The 15278-nt window shown below is 39.0% G+C and overlaps 1 pseudogene across 1 annotated transcript in view; it reads right to left on the reverse strand.

Moving 5' to 3' along the window:
• Nucleotides 1-15278, reverse strand: part of LOC308611035 (centrosomal protein of 78 kDa-like) — a 226863-nt pseudogene that overhangs the window by 3888 nt on the left and 207697 nt on the right. The window contains exons 9-12 of the transcript in view: nucleotides 13905-13969; nucleotides 12665-12714; nucleotides 11124-11254; nucleotides 1358-1435 (exon numbers count right to left, since the gene is read on the reverse strand). The product of the transcript in view is annotated as a centrosomal protein of 78 kDa-like (transcript). The remainder of the gene's footprint in view (nucleotides 1-1357; nucleotides 1436-11123; nucleotides 11255-12664; nucleotides 12715-13904; nucleotides 13970-15278) is intronic.

Raw genomic sequence — 15278 nt, forward strand, 5'->3', positions numbered from 1 at the left:
CCGATGCAGGGGACACGGGTTCGTGCCCCACTCTGGGAAGATCCCACATGCTGCGTAGTGGCTGGGCCCGTGAGCCATGGCCGCTGAGCCTGTGTGTCTGGAGCCTGCGCTCCGCAACGGGAGAGGCCACAACAGTGAGATGCTAACATACCGCAAAAAACCCCCCAAAAAACAAAAAACAAACAAAAAGTAGTCTTGCCTAGTTTCAAGGTACAAAACTAAAACACTCAAAATGGAATTAATTTATAATTAATGTAACCCTCCGCCAGTAAAGACAGAGACCATATCACATAATAACCAAAACCCACAGGCACCCAACAAAGTTTCCTATATAACACTTAGGTGGTATATAAATAAACCAAAGTTACCGTTTTATTAATGATCTTTCACAAAAGATCACATTTCTAACTGGTTCAATTCATAATGGAGCCTTATTCCACATTAGAAAATGACCTGCTTTAAGTTTCCCTTAAATTAGAAAGTGAATTATAGAATCTGATTTGAACAAAACATATTTCAACTCTGCTGAATGTTAAGAATTAACTTTAGTGAATAAAATATCTAATGCTTACGTTTAAAAGTCCTAAATCATACCCAATCCAATTTATTAAATGTACGATCACCAATATTTTCTTTGGCTTCTTGAACATATTCACCCCCGTGCACTCTTCCCCTTCCGCTCAGCATCTACGCACTTAAAACCCCCTGTAAGCTCAACTCTCGTATTTCTCAGAAAGGCCGTTAATGTTCATGATGCCCCTTTTGCCTTACATGAGCAGGTGCTCAACATTTATTGAATGAGTGTCTGCCAATCCAATGGATGCACTTTCAAAAATTCCTCCCTACACTCACCCTGTGATAAATTATATTTAGATAGAACTTTTTAGATTATGCCCTGCTTTCATGCACATTACCTAATGTAATTCTCATAGTATATATTTTTATCTTTCATTGCATTCTTAGAAGTTTTCCAATATCTTAAATTTATTTAAATGATTCACTTTCCTAATTCATTGCCAGGAGAGTCTCATCATGTCTTTTATGTTACTGTATATACAATACATGCACAGAAAATGCCTTCTTGCATCAAAGAATCATGAACAGGAAATAAGCTAATGTCATATAAAAGCGCACACACACACACACATACACAAAACCAGATTTTCACATCTTTAAAAACATGCTTTCTGGAATATAGATCATATGATCACTAAATACCAGTAAACGCAAAAGTCCATATGATACCACCAATTTGCAACATATTACAGTTTTAAAGCTTACAAAATATGTGTATATGGCTTAAAATCAAATCAAAATAAAACCAAAACACTCTCAAAAGCAGATGAAACGTGTTTACCTCACTGACTCGTCTATCAGCCTTCAGTCTTATTACTCTTTCCTCCTTTAACTGCTTTAGGCACTCCTCCAGGGTTTCCTAAGCAAACAGAGTCAATATTATAACTAATTCATAGTATAATAACCAAAAGCCTTTCCAGCTATTGGTCTCATCAGGATTTATGGGCAGAGCCAGAAGTGAACTCAGATTTTAGTCTGCTACTGGTCATATCATACCATGCCAGTGAAATGAATGATCAAAATCTATCCAATTTGCAAAGATTTATTTAAATTCCACTCTTTCCAACATAAATTTGTGGCAGGCCACCATAAAAGGCATATGCATATAACATAGTAAGTCAGAAATAAGAAGTTACGACCAAGAAAGAAAAATTCTATTTTTATTTGTGGGTCTCTTTATAGCAGTATTAACGAACCTGCTTAGCATACCTGAATTGCATAATTGCAGATTCAAAAGCATGTTTTAAAAAAGTAATCACTGGGGCTTTCCTGGTGGCACAGTGGTTCGGAATCTGCCTGCCAATGCAGGGGACACGGGTTCGAGCCCTGGTCTGGGAGGATCCCACATGCCACGGAGCAACTAAGCCCGTGTGCCACAACTACTGAGCCTGCGTGTCTGGAACCTGTGCTCCACAACAAGAGAGGCCGCGATAGTGAGAGGCCCGCGCACCGTGATGAAGAGTGGCCCCCGCTTGCTGCAACTAGAGAAAGCCCTAGTACAGAAACGAAGACCCAACACAGCCATAAATAAATAAATAAATAAATAAATAAATAAAAATAAATTGCCCCCCCAAAAAAAACTTTAAAAAAATAATAAAATAAAAAATAATAAAAAAGTAATCACTTTTAAAGCAATTTACAGTCAAGCACTGTTCCTGGAGTTCCCTGGGTATTAAATAATCGAATCATCAAAACCCTAAGAGGGGGCTTCCCTACTGGCACAGTGGTTAAGAATCCGCTTGCCAGTGCAGGGGACACGGGTTCGAGCCCTAGTCCAGGAAGAACCCACATGCCTCAGAACAACTAAGCCTGTGCGTCACGACTACTGAGCCTACGCTCTAGAACCCACGTGCCACAAGTACTGAGCCCGCGTGCCACAACTACTGAAGCCTGCGCGCCTAGAGCCCGTGCTCTGCAAAAAGAGAAACCACCGCAATGAGAAGCCCGCACACCACTACGAAGTGTAGCCGCCGCTCGACGCAAGCAGAGAAAGCCCGTGAGCAATATCAAACACCCAGCGCAGCCAAAAATAGATAAATAAAATAAATTTATTAAAAAAATCGTACGAGGAAAGAACGATCACTAACTCCATGTTATTTTACAGATGAGGGAAACAGAGGCAGAGAAGTAGAGTAAGTAGAGCAGCACAGCCAAGGTCACACCACTAAGTAGCAGAGCCACACTGTGGACTCAGGAAGCTGGCTGCCATTCCTGCTCACGGAAGTGGTAGTCTTCCCTTCACCAAGGTCACTGAAATAAAATGAACACTGATAAACTATCTTAGGAGTTTTAGGAACTAAGACACTTCGGTCCTTGAAGTGGGGACACTGCTTGCAATAGGCAGAATTCTGACAGAGCCCCCAAGATGACCACTTACTGAAGTACACAAACCTTCCACTTATCCAATCAAACTCTAAATGTAGGTGCTGTAGTGAAGGGATTTTGCACATGGAATTAAGGTTCAAAATCAGTTGATCTTTTAAGATAGGCAGATTATTTTAGGTGGATGTGGCCTACTCAGGCACCCCATGAAAAGGACCTGAACTCTTCCTGAATTGAAGTACAAAAGGGACAAAAGGGAGACTCTCCATTGCTGGCTCTGAAGAAGTCCAATGCTGCGGCAGAGAAGGCAAGCGAGAGGCCTCTAGGAGCTGAAACTCTCCCCCGACTGACAGCCAGCAAGGAAATGGGGACCTCTGTCCTGCAACTGCAGAATCTGAATTATGCCAACAAGCCGGAAGAAGCCTGTAGGCATTCTTTCCCAGAGCCTCTGGACGCTAACACAGCCAGACTGACATCTTGATTTCAGCTCTGTGGCCCACACAAACTATGGTGAATATCCAACGTTTGGGGCTCAATATCTTACACTTAAATTTCACGTGCTTTAACACTCTCAGGAGGGAACCCACATGTTCCCGTGTGTATCTGAGCAGGAAGCCCAGTCACGCTGTGCCTGGACTTCTGACCTACAGAACTCTGAGCTAGTCAAATAGGTATTGTTTTCAGTCAGTAAGAGTGTAGTAAAAGAATTAATATTCTACTCAACCTCCAGGTTCGTGAACAAAATAAATGATTGTCATTGTTTTAGGCCACTGTTTTGGGCTGGTTTCTTATGCAGTGATAAACAATCATAATACCTATACTTATGAAAACAGTAAGGTATATTTATACATGTTAACTGCTTTGAACAATCACTTAAAGAATGAGGAACTCTATTACCTGCCATCATTGGGAGAGGAGCTGGTATCACTTTCTGGAGAGTAGCTTTTGGTACCTAACAACAATCCTACATCAGGAGTTTACCCTAAGGAAATCAAAGATGTGGGCAAAGATTTATCTACCAACATGATGTCATAAGATTGTTGATAACCAAACCCTAGAAGAAAGCTAAGAGCCTCCGAATTGGGACTGGTTTAAATAAAAACAGCTCATCGTCTGAAGGAATGCTCTATGAAGCCACTAAGAATGACAAGAGGTCTCAACCAGAGTTCATGAATGGGCTTCAGGAGTGCTACATTCAAAATATATCTGTGCGTTTTTCCTGGGAGATGATGCATAAGCTTAATCAAATTCTCTGATGTAGAAGAGTAGTTAGTGACATGGCAAAATATTTCTGATACTTTTTTAAGACAAAAGAACAGATTAGGTGTGTGTACATGCAGAGGTGGCTTTTATTTCCTTCAAGAAGTTATTCATTGTTTTCAAACATTTGCTCAATGAACATATATTTTTATATTCAGAACATGTTTAAAAAATTGACAGTCTAAGAACTTCAAATTCTTTAATGTTTCATTACTAAAGCCAGTCAAGTTTTCAATGGGGAAAAAGGGGAAAAAATTGCAAAATTCCTCTACTTTTAATATAATGGTTTAGTCAATCTTCTAAAACTGATTTCAAAGAAATTCTAAACAAATAAACAAAAAAACAAAAAACCCTCAGCACGGTCAGAGGAAAGTAGACTAAAATTCCTGACTGGTTCTAAATAGCACATCAAAGTGCAATTACATGCAACAGTTTCTCCCTCTAATGGAGGGAATTAGAACACAGTGTTCAATTTTTGTGAAAAAGTGTACCCTCCTCCTACAAAATATTCAGAATTCATGTCCCTTACATGGAAATATGGAACCAAAAAAGTTAGAAAGTAAAATTGCTTGATATTCTATTACTTAAGTAAGACTAATGATAAGGCTTTGGAATAATTTTCCTTCCTTCCATCTGCTCTCCATTCCACCCTTCTGTACACCAGCTAGGGTGATTTTTCTGGGGCAAAGCTCCCATCATATTGGATATCAAATTTTATGTTCAACTTTTCTCCATTTAACATTGTAATCAATCATTTCTCATATAATCAGGGGATTCATAACCTTGATTTTTTTTTTTTTTTTTTTTTTTTTTTTTTTTTTTTGCGGTACGCGGGCCTCTCACTGTTGTGGCCTCTCCCGTTGCGGAGCACAGGCTCCGGATGCGCAGGCTCAGCGGCCATGGCTCACGGGCCCAGCCGCTCCGCAGCATGTGGGATCTTCCCAGACTGGGGCACGAACCCGCGTCCCCTGCATCGGCAGGCAGACTCTCAACCACTGCGCCACCAGGGAAGCCCCATAACCTTGATTTTTTTGTGTGGGCTACAAAATATTCCACTGAGTGGGTTTACTGGTTAACCATTTTACAGATTTAAATTCTTTCCAACTTTTCAGTATTATCAGACAAAATAACCGTTTTTATGCATGAAGGCTTTTTTCCATATTGAGAATAACATTCTTACAATAAATCCATAAAAATGAGTTTGAGATCAAAGCAAATGAACATTTTTAAGGCTCTGAGGTACCTATCTCCAGACTTCTTTCCAAAAGATTTCTGAGATTTTACACTGCCATCAGCGATGTATCACTTGGTATATAACCTCTACTGTAACTGTTGGCTTACTTCCTCACTTAGAGTGCAAGTTATTTGAAGATAGGGGGTGTATTTTATTAAGTGTTTATCCCCAGCACCTGTGCCTAGCACAACGTAGACGGTCAATAAATAATTGCTTAATAAGGAAAATCCCTGCCACACACGTACATATAAGATGTACGTGTGTGAAAGACTGTGTGTTTTTCTCTAACTGGATAGATGAAAACTTGTCATCTTCTTTAATGTGCAATTTTTTTGCTTATAATTAGTAATTAAATTTCTCTTTTAGATTATATTGTAAATATTCAGATTCTCTGAGGCAAATGGGCCTGGCACTACCCATTAGCTACATAACCTTGGACAAGTTGTATAACTCTAGGCCTCAACTTCCTCATCTATAAAATGGAGATAAGCTCCCATATTACAGAGCTCTTGTGAGAATTACATGAGTTAAAACACATATAAAATTAGAAGAGTGCTTGGTACATAGAATATGTGCAATTAATGCTGAATGAATGAACATGCGAATGCAAACAGTAGTGAAGGGCTTCAAATGAAACGGTCTCATCCCACTCCCACATCCAGCACTCAAGAAGCGACCGATTCTTTATGCAGTTTTTAATTGTAAAATACGATATGTGTACTGAGAAGTGCACAGAACAAAACTGTCAATGTGACAAAGAAAAAGAGAATACTTACATAAGCACTACTCGAAGCTGAAAGTATTGATACTTGTCAGCATCGCAAAAACCCCCCATATCCTTTTCTCATCACAAGCTCCTTCCCTCTTCCCGGTTAAACACCAACCTCACTTCTTGACAGTCATTTCCTTTAACCTGCATGCATCCCTAACAAAAGAGTTTAGTTGTGTCAACATCTAACTTTATGTACAGGATCATAGTATATGAAGTCTTTTCTATCTTATTTCTTTCTCTCAACGTTGGTTTAAAAAATTCATCCACATTGCTGCCTGTAGCTCTAGTTCATTCAATTTTATTGCTGGATAGTTTTCCCACTGTACAAATACACATCATTTATTTAATTTTTGACTCTTAATGGACATTTGGTTTGTTTTCAGTTTGTGCTAATGCAAATCATGGACAGGAATCCTGCTGTACCCGTTATTCTGGTGCATTTACCCAGGGCGGGGGTGAGGGCTGCTGGCTCACAGGCTATTTATATACCTTCAGTTGATGGAGAGTGCTAAATGCTTTCCAAAGTAGTTGTGTCGATTTATACTCCAGTATAAACAGGGTAGAAGATTCCCATAGTACTTCAGGTCTACAATACCTGATACTACCAGACTTTTTATTTATGTATTTGTCAATCTGATTGACATGTAGTTTCCTTGGTTTTGACTCACTTTTCACTTATTACTTCATGAAGTCGTACACTTTTCTGTGTTTACTGGCTGTATGGATTTCCTTTTTTATGAGGTTTACATCAAATATTGTTATTTTTTATTATTTTATTATTATTATTTACTTTTGGCTGTATTGGGTCTTCGTTGCTGCGTGCAGGTTTTCTCTAGTTGCGGCGAGTGGGGGCTACTCTTCATTGCGGTGGCTTCTCTTGTTATGAAGCACAGGATCTAGGCGCGCAGGCTTCAGTAGTTGTGGCACGTGGGCTCAGTAGTTGTGGCTCACGGGCTCTAGAGCACAGGCTCCGTAGTTCTGGTGCACGGGCTTCGCTGCTCCGTGGCATGTGGGATCTTCCCGGACCAGGGCTCGAACCCGTGTCCCCTGCCTTGGCAGGCAGTTTCTTAACCACTGCGCCATCAGGGAGGTCCAACTATTGTTATTTTGAATTCTTCTCCATGTCCAAGTAATACTCTTACATGACTATTTTCTCACTAAATTGGAGGCGTTATCAGTTCACTTTCTAACTTACTAATAAGTAAGGGTTTAGTTCCTCTACACTCTTTCCTATGTCCACACTGCTCAGTAAAGTTATGTCATCATGAGTTATTCCACTGCTCATGATCTCTTTGACTTGTAGTCATATACTTAAAAACCTACATTGTTGATCAACTAGAAGCTCTCTCAATGTCACGCTTTGTAAAATGAGGACATTCTTACCATCTTCCCTTTTTCTACCTCCTGTCTACCTTCCAAACCCAGCTGTTACGTTGTCAAAGTTGAAATTTATATTCTGTTCTATGTGCAGTTAAGTCTTCTGTTACTTGAGAGTCAGTACGGAGTAAGGTTTAAGAGAACAGGCAGAGAGCCTAAACTCAAAGCCTCGATCCAACCTTAAATTAGGTACAGCCTGGGCAAGTTCCTTCCCTGACTTAGCTTCCTGCTCTCAAAAGTGGGAATGATATTAGCACCAACCTCATAAGGCTATTCAGAGGATTAAATGAGTTAATATATGCAAAAACACTTAGAGCCTAATATATGCTAAGTACATACTAGTACACAATACATTTCAGTACATACCAAGTTAATACTAATACATACTAAGTATAGTTTACTTTAGTTATTTGTGATTACATGCAAGTTGGCAATAAAAGCTGCAAACCAAGACAGTATTGCCATTATTACAATGAAATTAATATTGCCCACTGCAGATGTACTGTGTCTCTGTGTATAGACTACACCTCGTTCCATACTGTGCCAGTGTCACTGCCCTTGTGCAGGGTGACCACATACCCCAAGCCGCCTTGGGCTGTTCCAGTTTATACCTGTTGTCCTGATGTTACAGCATTAGAGTGCCTCCTTACACTATTGAAGTGTAAGGAGTTTGGACAAGTTCTGGCTTGGACAACAAATTAGATAGGTGGTCATTACCCCTGTGTGTCACTGAAAAGGGGGACATCTATAGTGTCAAGTTGAAGTGGATTCTTCCTTTCCTCACCAATACTAAGTTAAAAATCAACCATAGTTTAGTTGGCTTTATATTTATGTCCGTATAGCCTTTTCTCCTCTGGAGTTCAAGTTCCTTCTCCTCTTCCTCTCCCTCCTCCCTTCCAACAGTGCCTAACACCTAGTAAGTACAATATGCCTCAAGGTGTTTCTATGCTCTCAATCACACAATCAATAGAAGCCTCTCCACTCTAGACTGGCTGCAATCTGCACTGAATCCTCTATTACCTTCCTTCTTGGTTTATTGCCTCATTTTGCTGGATTATGTCTATAAATAGCTTAAGGTGTAGCACAGGAGGTCAATTTTTCAAATTTCTTTCTGTATAAAATATCTTCTTCAGCCTCCACTTATGACTGATAGTTTGGCTGGATACAAACCCCTAGGGTGAAAATTATGTGCCTGAAAAACTTTGGAGGTATCTTTCTAATGCCTTCCAGGATCCATGGTGTTCATGACAAGTATGATAAAGTCAGATTTTAAATTTTCTTTTTAGGTAGCCAGTATTTTTCTCTCTGGAATGGATGTATCCTCTCAGTATTTTATTCTATTTTAATTTATTTTTTCAGTATTTTAAAGTTTCACAATGAAGGGTGCCTAGGTATGAGTCTATTCTTACTCATCTTGCATAACTATTTTCAATCTGAGGCCTGATGTCTACTTTCAGCTGTGGGGAATTTTGTTGCCCTTTGACAGCTTCCCTCCATTTTTTTTCTGGGTCTGGACTTTCTAATAGTAACATGTGGGATCTCCCAGATGCAGCCTCTCTAACATATTTCTATCACATTTTCCATTGTGTCTTTCTTTTTTATATACTGAGAAATTTTTAAAATTCCTACTGAATTTATTTCAGCAACCATATTTTCATTTCCAGGAGACCTCTCTTGCTTTCTGACCATTCTCCTTTTCATTAATACCCTAGTCTTATTTTATAGTTGCTAGCTCTTTTTAAACCTCTCTCAGGATGCTAATTAGGGTTTTTTCTTAAATTATTCTGTGCCCTAAATTGTCCCTGGTCCTACTAGGATATGTTTGCACTCTTTCCCCCTCTCTCATGTTGTAAGCTTTACTCAACTAACAGGCAAATGACACTTATTTTCTATTTAAGAATGAGCGCAGAAAGCTCCCTGAAGTCAACGATTGATTGGCTTCTTATGCAGGAAGAAGCGGGGAGTAACTGTAACAGGATCTGCCCCAAAAACAGTTTTCTAGGGTGTAAAAACTCACAGTAGCTGCCCCAGTTCTCGCCAGTTTCACTGTCTTCAAAATGAAATCATCTCATTTCAGGAGGGTTAGGGCGGGGCAGGGAGTCCACTCCTCCAAACACATCCCTTCAATGAGCTCCCCTATTGGTCACACTTTTAACTAACTCCACCCTCTCTCCTATATGCGCACCTGAGCATGGGGCTACTTTTTCAGGTGGGGTCAGAATCCTCCTCAGTTGCACGTGGTCCCTGTGCATATTCTAGGTGATGCTTTTCCTCTGTTCTACTGCTTCAGTTTCACACTTTTCCACCTGTCTTCTTTCAAAACTATGTTGAAATCTCTTGATAGTTGTGTGCATATATACTTAAACACTTTGATACCATCATTGTAGTGTCTTGTCAAAACAGAGAAGAGCTAAAAGGGTTCTCAGTGCATTCTGAATCTGCTATTCTGTGGTCCCAGTGTTTAAACTTCTTGGACTTCCCCACTGTCTATTACTGCTTTTACAAATACAATCTCATGGTCTATTCGTGAAGGAAATGAATACACCACATCTAAAATAACAAGGAATGCGGGTTAGATGCTCTAGGGTCTAGTCATACTCTGCCATTTACTAATAAACCACTTACGTTCTACAAATTGTAGGTGTGCATTTATAAAACGAAAGGGAGTAACTCCACTTGAACTATAGATTTCTCCTACTCTAACATTTCATAATTTTCTAAGTTCTTTTCTTAAAATTTCTCTATATTATCATTAATTTTAATTAAAAAATAAAAATCTAACTTTCTCTTTTGAAAATCAAAGAGTAGTTCCCGTAGTCCTACAATAATGGGATAATTAGTTCTGAAACCTGTCAAGTGTCATGTCTCATACGAAGAGAAAATCATATTAAATAATTTTAAAAAATTAAACATGGACTTTGTAGCACAAAGACAAGGTCCCCCCCAAATGGTGTTCCTTTATTTACTAGAAATGTTCAGCTCTGCATTAAAGTTGAAATAAAATAAATATATTAATTTTGAGGTGCAAAAATTTCTTATAAAAATCAATTTTTCTTTTCTGTCCATACAAACAAAAGTATGGAATGACATTAGAGGTCAGGTTTATTTGGTAATAGAATGTAGCTTCTTGATATTTTTGATTTTAGGAGAGGAGAATATCAACATCAAAACTTTTTTCAACTTTACTTTTATTTAAAATGAGGCCATATTTTCCTCTTATAAAAAGAGAGTTCAACTAGAACCGTCTATTTTCTCATCTGTAAAACAAGAGCACTGAATCAGCTGACTGTATTCATTCAGAACTCAATTTCCTTATCTTATGATCACTAAGCTTCTCCCTAAATCTAAAATACTAAGCTTCTAAGCAAAGGAAAATATATTACTAACGACATGTTTTGATTTTAGTTTCTTAGAGTTCAAATGTCCACCATTCACCTTGGTCTAAGCTTAAGGAACCATTCAAGGGGATACAACGCAGATGGGAGGAGAAAACAGAAACCTCACACAAGCTGTGCTGTGTTGCAATCAGCCTTCCGTTTGAAAAATAATCTTCTCTATAGCTTTAAAGTGATAACTTTGTACCTGCAATGCTTCTTGTTTCAAACGGATTTTCTCTGGCTCCTCCTGAACACGTTCTGAGGAATCATCGACCTCTTCGATTTCTGAGTTGGAAGGACTCTCTACTGTCACAGTCACAGGAAATTCTGATGGACCTGAGTGTCACAAGAAGAAGATAGGAAACCACAGAGTTGTTAAACTAAAGTGCAAAGAAAGAAGACAAGATTGTATAAAAGACAACACAAGCCAGATACCAAATATCCAAATATTAGAGGACATTTAACAAAAGTGATCTGAGGTATCATTCTTTATAAATGTCTCTCACTGCTCTTTAGTGTAAAACAGGCAATGACTAAGTAAAAGTACAGGAACTTATTTTTGCTATGTTACTGTACAGACCTCTGTTGTACGTGGTTAGGATTAGTAATGGGAATTGCCCATATTATTTTATTAAGTTTCTTTCACAGAAGCCAAGTGAAGATCCAAGGTAAACATTTTTTCTCAGATCAACTTTATACTGCAAATGAAAAATTTATTCTTCACCATCAGACAAAAACAGTCTGGAAGAAAATGTAGTTTTTCAGAGGAAAATACATCAGTAAAGGGACTGATGAATAATCAGGAAGTCAACATATCTAAGCTGTGAATAATAGACATTAGAATTAAAAAAAATAAATCACATACACATACACAACTAAAACTGACCCATCAAAAATTTCATCTTCTCACCACCCTTAAGCCAAAACTAGGGCAACAATTCTCCCAGCAAGCTTCACTGCCACTGCAATGTTGTTCAATAGGACATTTCCAAACATTTAAAAACTGACCTGGCCACAACCCCATAAAAGTCTACAGATCATAAAGAACTGTGCTGGGATTATAAACCACGCAGAAGACAAGTCACTAGGACATCATTTTGACAACAAGCAGCAAACCCTGCAGCATAGGAAAACCCTAACAGGAGAACGAGGTGCACACCCCTCTCTCTGGGAATGCAAGGCCAGGACTGACACCCAAGATGCTCTTCTCTCAACCTCAGCAGTGGTGCCTTTCACAGAGCAACTATGCAGTCTCCCAAGACCACTGGGAAGGAGAGTCTGATACTGACAGTATTAGCTTGCCACGAGGCCATAAGCGAGGGAATGTGTGTGGTCTTGGTGAGAGAGCAGAGGTTTGGGAGATGTTGCTTTATATTGGCTTTCAGATCAGGAATTTGTACATATAGCCCACAAACAACGTTTCTTGAAAACGTGAACATTCTTGAGTATGACAGCTCCACGTGAGGGGTCAGAAATGGCAGTCAAGTTCGTTTCACTGGGTAACAGCTGATTTGCGGACTGGAAAACAGGCTTCCTTGTTTACAGACATAACCACAAGGCTGCCAGGTGTGCACTAAATCCACACAAATACACAGTTGCATTGGGAGAGCGACCAAACATGTTTTACATGGATTTATTTCAGAGAGGGAAATGCTTCATGTAAGGCTCTGTCAGTTTAAAAAGCAAGAAGAATGACCATCCACCTTTCCCAATTCAAGCCCTATATATCATAAATATGATAGCTACACACCACCAACTGATTACATACATCACGAGCTTTGATGAATAGAAAGCCCCTAAAAAGATAGCAACAAAACGAAGTTAGATCTTCATGTAAATACATCACCAGTTAAACCCAGTTAATACAACTATTTAGTAGTATGAACAGTATCCATACAGAATTGTGTATAAAAATAAATAAGCTCAAAACAAGGACCTGGAGGGCTCTGCTACGGAGAAAACAGAACAGAATTCAGCCTACTGGCTTGGTAATCACTCTCTGAACTGCTGAGAGGCCCCTTCAGCTCCTATGTTCAGGATGGTTGAGATTTCAGTCTCACTTCTTTAAATGGTGATATTAATCGTTCTCTAATTTACCCCCCTGTGTGAGGAGGATGGACCTGCGATTAAGTGTCTCAGGAAGAAGACAGGAAACCACAGAGCTGTGAAACTCAAGTGCAAACACTGGGGATTCAACACTATAGTTTATGCAACAGCAATTCACATTACCATTTGCAAAAAAGTAGTCGGTTGTCCAGTGGGGATTAGAAACATCCATTTAACATGAGCAACTGAACAGATATTTTACACAGTAACTACTTCAAGTACTATTTAAAATCAATTCTCTTTGTTTTCTTAAGCAATTGTTAATCCCCAATTTCCTGATTACTACCAAGTAAGTCACCTGAAGATCATCTAGAGCCATCTATTTCACTTAGCAAGCCTAAAGCTATAATTCAACCATTTTATTTACTGTTCTGTGACAAAAATTACTATGAACAGCTATCCCCTGGATAAGAAATCAGCTAATGCTAGTTTGACTCACTAAATCTGATTTACTGAGTTAATAAGCCAGTTGATTTAGAATAGGTCTAATGCACATTTTTCATCCATTCTGCATTAAACTATTTCCCATGCCTAAAATGTCTTTTTTCCCATTCATACGTATCCAAATTCCTACTTCTGTGCTGTAGGGCTTCGCTCAACTACACCTGCCTTTAATCAAACTTCTCTCACATGCACAATTGGTGATCATTTTAGTCTCCTCAAGACTCCCACGGAGTTACCTCTGTTGTGACACTTGAGAAACAACTTGAAACTCCCAATTACTTTTAATTTTTCTTCCTTAGAGGGCTCATTAGGCAGAAGCCATGTGTGAGTTACCTTTTTTCCTCTACACAAAGCACCAGAGACCACCCACATAATACAAGTTCCAAAATAAAGAACTCTAAATGACTGAAAAAGACAGGGAATGCAAACAGGTTACCTGTTGCTTTTTGCACTTTCTGCAGGACACAATGGCCGGAAACCAGACACTCCAGGTGGTAGCGCTTCAGGAGGGTAACATTCTTGACCAGCAGAGTATTTCCTTCCATTACTTACAGGCTTCTTTGCGGCCAAGACTACGTTTGACAAAGCATGAAAAGAAGGAATCAAGATGCACCAAAGGTCTACAGAGCAAATGTCACACGTGCACACGTCGAAAGGAATCAAAAAGGCACTTGACAACGATGCCAAGCCCATTAAAAAGAGGATCGGTTTTGTACAAAGGTTTTCCATAAGCCAGCATTTTTAAAAAACATAAGTTCTCTACAGTAACAAGTTATTTTAACTAAAACAAAAGTATTGAGATGTGCAGAAATGCAAAAATAAAAGTTTAAAAAAAATCCCAAAGTATGATACATTTTATGTATCATGCAGAAACACTCAAGTTTCCTGAATCTTAGAACACCTTTGGCATTTCTGAATCTCAAGGACACAGAAACACAGATACACCCATGACTTCTGCCAAACAGAATCTTCAGAAGTAGACCAAAAGTTAAATTTAAGATGAATTTTTCTATGGAAAAACAATACAAGTTATAAGGCTGCAAGTTGCTGGGGGGTAGGTGAGTCAATTTTACCCTCCTATAAGCCTGTCAACCTTCACTGCTCCTTTGATTTCATATAGAAAACACAAAAAAAAAACAAATGAAACCCACTGGATGAAAGAGTGAAATGTGGAGACTTACCCTATATTTCAGTAGTAAAGAGGCAAGTATCTTTATAGGAAACATTTGGTTGCAAAAACTAGACCTACGTGTTAATATTTTACTTAGAACAAGCCATATATTAAAATTCACATTTAAATATTTAATTTGAATTTACTGAAAACAAACATCATAGGTTAAAATGGTTATATTTATCCTTCAAAGCTACTATATTTTATGTTATTTTATTTATTTATTTTAATAGATCTTGATTGGAGTATAATTGCTTCACAATTCTGTGTTAGTTTCTGTTACACAACAAAGCGAATCAGCCATATGCATACACATGTCCCCATATCCCACCCTCTTGAGCCTCCCTCCCACCCTCCCTATCCCACCCCTCTAGGTCATCGCAAAGCACCAAGCTGATCTCCCTGTGCTATGCTGCTGCTTTCTACTATATTTTAGCAGCATTAGGATGCAGGGTAAAATGGAGTGTATTCGGTAATATAGGACAAATATTTCATAGAGTGTAGCTTATTGATAATCACCACACGATCCTCTGTGATTTACATGCCTCTTAAAAATATATAGGAGGGCTTCCCTGGTGGCGCAGTGGTTGAGAGTCCACCTGCCGATGCAGGGGACACGGGTTCGTGCCCCGGTCCAGG

The sequence above is a fragment of the Mesoplodon bidens genome (genome assembly GCF_964165515.1).
Source record: "Mesoplodon bidens genome assembly, contig: HAP1_SCAFFOLD_240, whole genome shotgun sequence".
Classification (NCBI taxonomy): Eukaryota; Metazoa; Chordata; class Mammalia; order Artiodactyla; family Ziphiidae; genus Mesoplodon; species Mesoplodon bidens.